The following is a 7,595-nucleotide window of genomic DNA, read 5'->3' as shown; positions in this document are numbered from 1 at the left end:
ATAAAAGTAAATGTCACGTATTAAGCGAAATGTCGCTTAAACCAAATAGCCTTTCACCCTTGATATATGTACTCGCAATAGGTCGTATAGGTCTACATCTAAATGAAAATTTAGTTTCGACTATCATTACATGATTTTATTGATAAATTAAAACCAAAGCGTTACTGTTAACAACTGTCGAAAACAAAACAAAAAGCCAACATCACGTGGTGTTCCCAGGCGGTCACCCATCCAAGTACTGACCACGCCCGATGTTGCTAGACTTCGGTGATCGGACGTTTTTTTTTTTTTTTTTTTTTTCCTACCTAAGCTGAGAGCCTTGAGAGGCTATGTCAGCGTAACCCTAACTTTTGTAGGTGAGCTCACGGGGCTCAAACCTGATGACGTTGCTAACACGAACCCTAGCTAGAGCCGTGCTTCGCAGAATCTACCACCGGATCGGAAACGCGACCCACTGAGAAGATCCGGCGAGAAACTCAGTGGGCTGTGTCTGGGAGTTAATTTACTCGTCGAGCCCTTCGTCGCAAGCGACGGGTTCGACGAGAACGGTGACCGGTGCTTGAAGTACCTAGAAGCACCGTTAGTGGATCGGGAGGATCCGAGATGACGTGTTTTGGGCGACGTCGACTGCTTTCCATTCTGTCCGCAGGATCGGGAATGTAGTTACCGGCGGCCACGATGAGAGGGTTCTCGTGTCGTGCCGCTTTATCGAAGTGGCTGATCGGACGAGAACCGGTGTATTCAACATGGTATGGACGTTGGCGGTAAAACGGTCGTATTGCAAGGAGAAAATCTGCATGTCGTCACAAGTTACCAAAAGAAAACAAAGCAAAAAGCCAACATCACGTGGTGTTCCCAGGCGGTCACCCATCCAAGTACTGACCACGCCCGATGTTGCTTGACTTCGGTGATCGGACGAGAACCGATGTATTCAACATGGTATGGACATTGGCGGTGAAACGGTCGTATTGCAAGGAGAAAATCTGCATGTCGTCACAAGTTACCAAAAGAAAACAAAGCAAAAAGCCAACATCACGTGGTGTTCCCAGGCGGTGACCCATCCAAGTACTGACCACGCCCGATGTTGCTTGACTTCGGTGATCGGACGAGAACCGGTGTATTCAACATGGTATGGACATTGGCGGTGAAACGGTCGTATTGCACGGAGAAAATCTGCATGTCGTCACAAGTTACCAAAAAAAAACAAAGCAAAAAGCCAACATCACGTGGTGTTCCCAGGCGGTCACCCATCCAAGTACTGACCACGCCCGATGTTGCTTGACTTCGGTGATCGGACGAGAACCGGTGTATTCAACATGGTATGGACGTTGGCAACAAATAAAACGTATTTTACCATCAGTATATTTATTCATTACAAAATGTCATAACAATATTATGTTATTCTCACGAGGTGTTCCCAACCGGTCAACTATGTAATAATACCTGTGAATTCTGAATTCTTTATTAAAAAAGAAAAATCTCGATCAAAATGTACAATGTTTTTCCGTCATTCTTACTTATGTAAGCGACAGTGAAAAGCAACATCCATGGGATTAACCCTTTGGGCGCGAACCGTCGACTCTTTAATGATGAGTATAAAGTGCGGAGCGTCGGAATACCGACTATTTGCGCAATTTGATTATATATATTATGTATCGACCTGTACCGACGTGTCATGGGTCGCACATGCATAACATTTTGAATAAGTTAATACTTAATATTTTTAAATTACCAGTTCAAATTGTTTTGCACTAAATTTAGCATTGATTTTTATAAGGTATATACGGTCGTGGTCAACTAATTAGGGACATTTAAGATAGTAAAGGACTATAACCGGTTATGTACATTTAAATAAAAAACCCTATTGATTTCTCAGCACCTATTATTTGCATAATGTGGTCCGATTATTATGCTATAAATGGCTGTAAATAAAAGATTTAATAAATAGAAAAAGTATTTAATATCAAAGATGAAACATGTATTAAATATTAAGGTACAATTCTGTAGTGGACATTTAATTAAGGACAGTAAAGTAAAATGAAAAATACAGTTACACAAAACTTATAATCTTCAGTGTTATAATATCTTTAACAGCTCCATTTTATTACGTGTAAAATCAGTACCCAGTAGCAAAACCTTTGTTAGTAATTACCGCTTGACACCGATGTGGCATAGACATTATCAGTTTCTGACATGTTTCGACAGGAATGTTTGCCCATGCCTCACGAAAAGTTTCATGAAGTTCATCCAAATTTGTATTACGATAAGTGGCAGCTTTTTTCTTGATTTCGTGCCAAAGGTGCTCAATTGGGTTGAGGTCCGGGCTATTTGCTGGCCAATCTAGCACCGATACAAACTGATTGGTAAGAAACGACTTGACTGAATGGGCGGTATGTTTCGGGTCGTTATCCTGCTGAAACGTCCATATAATAGGGAGATGCTCCTCAGCATAGGGAAGCATAGTTTCTTCCAATATTGTCTTGTATTGATGTTGGTCTAAGTTACCCTGAACTTTCCTCACAAGTCCCACTCCACGTCCAGAAAATGAACCCCATATTTTAATGTTTCCACCGCCATGTTTCACCTGTTTTTTTGTGAATCTTGGATTCATTTCCGCTTTTACAGGACGCCGTACATATTGCCTTTCATCTGAAGAAATCAAATTAACCTTGGTCTAGTCAGAGAAAAGTACATGTTGCCATTGGGCGTAGGTCCAATGTCCATATTTACGTGCAAATGCCAAACGAGCATTTCTATGTTCTTTCTTCAACAACGGTACTTTGCGAGCCACTCTTCCGAACAACCCTGCTTCTACCAAACGTCGTCGAACGGTCCTCGCAGATATACTGGCTCTTTCGTTTGCCCCAAACACTTCGTGTTTAATTAAAATAGAGCCTAGAAACGGATCTTTCTAAGCTAACCTGGTTATCATTCTATCTTCCTGCGGAGTCGGTTTTCTCGATCTTTTTGTTCTGGACACGTTTAAAGCTGTGTTATAGCGCTTGAAATGTTGCACTGCATTGCATACCATAGTTTTTGAACAATTTAAATGTTGTGCTATCCTTCGGTATGACCAACCACACTCAACAAACTTCATGATAATTTTTCGTAGTATCGGATCGCAACTTTTATTTTTGCCCATTTTTCTTCAAAATAATTCTCATAACTTAAAATAAAAAATCGGGATTGCCGTCAAAACGACCACTAAACAATAAGAAAAGAAACAAAAAAGTATTAAAATTCAAATTTTTAAATTAGAACGCAATACCTCAGTGTCCCTAATTAAATGGCCAGCCAGCATTCTTTGAACCAATAGCACTATGATATTGTATCAGCTATACTGTAAAGAGGTTTAATGTTTAAGAAGTTGTTATTGTTTGTATAATCGCGCACATAAATGAATAATTACACTTACATGTAAAAGATATGGAACATTGCTAAGACTCGTTGGAAAATAAAAAAAATATTCACAATTTGGCTTAACTAGAGATTGTCCCTAATTAGTTGACCAGGACTGTATTTTTAGAAGGTACTTTTTCTCAAAAGTCCTTTGTCAATTTCTGCAAAATATGTGAAAATAAGCTCAGCAGTAAAAAGTACTTAGTTAAAATGAATTATTTTAGTTCAGATCCTTACAAAGATGAAACTTACCTATATAAACAAGTCTAAAAATCACCACAATATTCGTTGCTGTGTCCCGAAAACAAACAAAAAAAACACGTGTGGCACTCGGAGACTGCCGCGGTAAAGCATTGCATTTTTTATCAACTTATGCAATTATAAATCGACAATAATAATTTAATATTAAAACAAACAATAAAATAAAACCACGCTATATTTATAAACATTAACAAAAGCAAAACATTAACTGTCCCCTTCACACTCATAACCTAGACCGCGCGAGGGAGAGATGGGCAGACTTTTCATGATGTGCATGCGGCAGTGCGACGTCACGCCACGCGCTTATTCACAAACACTACACAAGCGCAACGTGTGAATGTGTTGAACGCGAGCTACATAGTAGACGTAAGGGGGGTATCAGGTTATTTTCGTTACGGAATTTCTTCATTCAGTCGCCGCGCTCAAAGCCCGCGATAAAATCTATGCAATAGCTGAAAAATTAATTTAAAACGACTTAATTCGCTTGTAAACAAATTAATTTGATGATAACATTATAGCATTTTCTTGCCGGCAATTAGGTACGTTAAGAGCTTGGAACCTCGACACGTTCGACAATTGCTATTTCTGCACACGAAAAACGTGATCTTTTTGAACCCAGTCCACTGTTACCCCGAGGGAACGAAAAAGTGGTCGGTCACTCAGTGTCGAGTTGAACGACCTAGTTTGAAAGTCGGAGATTGCCGATTGACAATCCTCGCAAAATTAGTTTTAATAAAACGAAAATAAATTAAAATATAGGTGTACGTATCCACCCAATAAAGCACACGAATATTCATAATAAAATGTTGCTGTTCATGAGAATCTGAACTTTTTTTCACGAATAACAACAGATACCTACTTTTGTTTTACTTCACTAAAAATCTATAATGTGACGTACCTATGCTGCGTCCTAAGCACGTCATTACGGATCCTCCCGATTCATTAACGGTGCTTTTAGGTACCCCAAGCATCGGTCATCGTACTCTTCGAACCCGTCGCTTGCGACGAAGGGCTCGTTGAGTAAATTAACTGATAGACACAACCCACTGAGTTTCTCGCCGGATCTTCTCAGTGGGTCGCGTTTCCGATCCGGTGGTAGATTTTGCGAAGCACTGCTCTTGCTAGGGCCAGTGTTAGCAACAGTCCCGGTTTGAGCCCCGTGAGCTCACCTACTAGTTCGGTGAATCTAGAATAACCCTTCGAGGTTACTAGAATAGGTTGGAAAAAAAATGCGCTGCTAAAGTTTTTATACAAAATAAGCTGAATTTAATTTCTTCACAATTGCTATAGTATGTACATTTTGAATATTAAATTTGTGCTTTGAAAAGGTGACCAAATAAAGGATGATGTTGGCTTTTTGCTTTGTTTTTTTGGTAGCTCGTGATAACATATTGATATTGTTCGTACAATACGCACAACACATCGCCAACGTCCATACCATGTTGAATACACCGGTTCTCGTCCGATCACCGAAGTCAAGCAACATCGGGCGTGGTCAGTACTTGGATGGGTGACCGCCTGGGAACACCACGTGATGTTGGCTTTTTGCTTTGTTTTCTTTTGGTAACTAATGACGACACGCAGATTTTCTCCGTGCAATACGACTGTTTCATCGTCAACGTCCATACCATGTTGAATACACCGGTTCTCGTCCGATCACCGAAGTCAAGCAACATCGGGCGTGGTCAGTACTTGGATGGGTGACCGCCTGGGAACACCACGTGATGTTGGCTTTTTGCTATGTTTTCTCTTGGTATCTCGTGACGACACACTGATATTCAGCCTTTAATGTAAAAATCATCGCCAACGTCCATACCATTTTAAAAACTCAAGCTCACGTATACCTTCACGCATTTACATGAAAATCTAAATGTTAGTCTAGACTGAAGCGAGGGATAATGGTAATACGACTACTAGCATGACAGAAATTAGTTTTAACATTTTTCGTAAAGCTAATTTTATTTTATCCAGAGAAAATCTAAAAAAACAGACCAAAGGTCGATAGCAGCAGCTAGTTTTTTCTTTCTATTTCTTTGCAACGTGAACAAGCTCTGAGAGCGAGTGCGAAAACCAGGATTTTATAAAAAATAAAATGCGGAAGAGGATTCCTAAATTAAATTACGGTTTTTAAAGGTGAAAATCTACTAGTATAACAAGGGTCTATATTATTTAATACGGCTCTATGTGTAGCGAGATACTCTTTTACCACAGATAGCTTTTAAAACCAACCAACTTTACCAACTTTTAAAAACAAATTTCTTGGATTTTCTCGATTTTTCGATACCTTCTTCATCTATACAAATGATTGGTATAATAGTAAGATTCGATATTTTTTTCCCTAGCTAAGCGTCGGTAGCCTAAGGGCTTACTTATACCAAGTAAGTGCGGAAGGGTGAGCTCACGGGCTCCAACTGAGAGAATTGCTAACACTAGCCCTAGTAATCGCAGTGATAAGAATACATCTTTTAATTTATTCATAAACTAGCCGTACTCGCCCGCTTCACTGGGCATTTAAATTAACATTATTATTTATTGTCATTATTATTATTATTTATTTATATTTATTTAAAATCTTATTAATTACACAATATTTTTTAAAAAATATATTAAAAATACAATTTTTAAAAAACACTATATAAAAATAGATTGCCGCTGATGGCGGTGTCTACGACACAAGCCACCAGTGGTTAGGACTCCAGAGTGAGAAACCTCCTCACAATGCGTGCAGTATCGAGGATAACTGCTTTCTGTATTAGGCCCTTAACCCAGCTGGATAACGAAAGTTTCTTAAGATGTTGATCGAAACTTTTCGCTATCAAGCCGTGTACCGATACAACTATTGGAACAATGATGGTTGAATCAACATGCCACATGGCGGTAGTCTCGTGGGCCAGGTCTAAATATTTTATTAATTTGTCCTTTTCTGCCTTCACGAGGTTCTCGTCATGAGGAATGGTGATATTATAAAGATTATATAGATAGGGTCAGTATCAGCAATTCTCTCAGGTTGATCTCGTGAGCTCACCCACCCGTAAGGGAGAAGCTGGAATAGCCCGGCTACTAGGGATTAGGTAGGGACAAAAGGTCATAGAAAGTGCCCTATAGATTTAGATACAAGTTAAGATATAAAGTTATTTTTGAGAATACCATTTTATTTTATTCAACTTTTGACTTTTTTGGCTTGACTGAGATGTTTGCGATTTTTAGGAACTCCTTTCGTCAGATACTTTAATATCGAGAATAAGAAACAATGTTAAGTGTCGCACGACACGATATTAGGACAGGGACAAACAGAATAGCAGTGTAAAGGTTCCACTTATTTCTACTTTTGATGGCCCGAACCAACACTGCTCGACGCGCAGATCGATCTATTATCACAATATCAGGTTTATTGGCAACAATATACCTATCCGTGATAATAGATCGGTCCCAGTAGAGCGTAACATGACCATTATCAAGAACTGGTTGAGGTTGGTATTGGTAATAAGGTACAGCAGAATCAAGAAAACCATATTTCAGAGCAAGTTGTTGATGAATAATCCTAGCCACTTGGTTATGTCTATGCAAGTACTCGCCGTTAGCAAACCGAGAACAGCCAGAAACAATATGTCTAATAGACTCTCCCGGACGGTGGCATGCCCGACAAATGTCGACCGTCCCATCCTTTAGTATATATTTCCGGTAGTTGTTCGTCATGATAACTTCGTCCATAATTGCAAAGATAAAACCTTCAGTTTCCCCAAAGAGGTTACTGAATCGTAACCAGGCCACGGAAGCTAATTGGTCTACATCAGGCCCTGTGAGAGCCCGGTAGAACCTACCGTGTAACTCCTTGCTCCTCCATACGGTTATGCGATCTGAAATACCCTCTACCTTATTATTATTATTATTATTATTTTGCCCTATGCCCGTGTGCCTTCAAGGGCAATAAAAAA

General features: G+C 39.5%; 5 non-coding genes across 5 annotated transcripts; 2 read left to right on the top strand and 3 right to left on the bottom strand.

The window, feature by feature from the left end:
* Positions 1-834: 834 nt before the first annotated feature.
* On the bottom strand, positions 835-953 carry LOC119630196 (5S ribosomal RNA). Its single transcript, XR_005245982.1, has one exon. It is a non-coding gene; the product is annotated as a 5S ribosomal RNA (ribosomal RNA).
* Positions 954-1,024: 71 nt separating this feature from the next.
* LOC119630195 (5S ribosomal RNA) lies at positions 1,025-1,143 on the bottom strand. The gene has a single exon (XR_005245981.1). It is a non-coding gene; the product is annotated as a 5S ribosomal RNA (ribosomal RNA).
* A 71-nt stretch (positions 1,144-1,214) lies between these two features.
* Positions 1,215-1,333, bottom strand: LOC119630138 (5S ribosomal RNA). The gene has a single exon (XR_005245936.1). It is a non-coding gene; the product is annotated as a 5S ribosomal RNA (ribosomal RNA).
* Positions 1,334-5,084: 3,751 nt separating this feature from the next.
* LOC119630199 (5S ribosomal RNA) lies at positions 5,085-5,203 on the top strand. The gene has a single exon (XR_005245985.1). It is a non-coding gene; the product is annotated as a 5S ribosomal RNA (ribosomal RNA).
* Positions 5,204-5,274: 71 nt separating this feature from the next.
* On the top strand, positions 5,275-5,393 carry LOC119630186 (5S ribosomal RNA). Its single transcript, XR_005245972.1, has one exon. It is a non-coding gene; the product is annotated as a 5S ribosomal RNA (ribosomal RNA).
* Positions 5,394-7,595: the final 2,202 nt, after the last annotated feature.

The sequence above is a fragment of the Bombyx mori genome, chromosome 21 (assembly GCF_030269925.1).
Source record: "Bombyx mori chromosome 21, ASM3026992v2".
Classification (NCBI taxonomy): domain Eukaryota; kingdom Metazoa; phylum Arthropoda; class Insecta; order Lepidoptera; family Bombycidae; genus Bombyx; species Bombyx mori.
The sequence above is the reverse complement of the archived record's forward strand: the minus strand, read 5'-3'. Positions and strand labels throughout refer to the sequence as shown.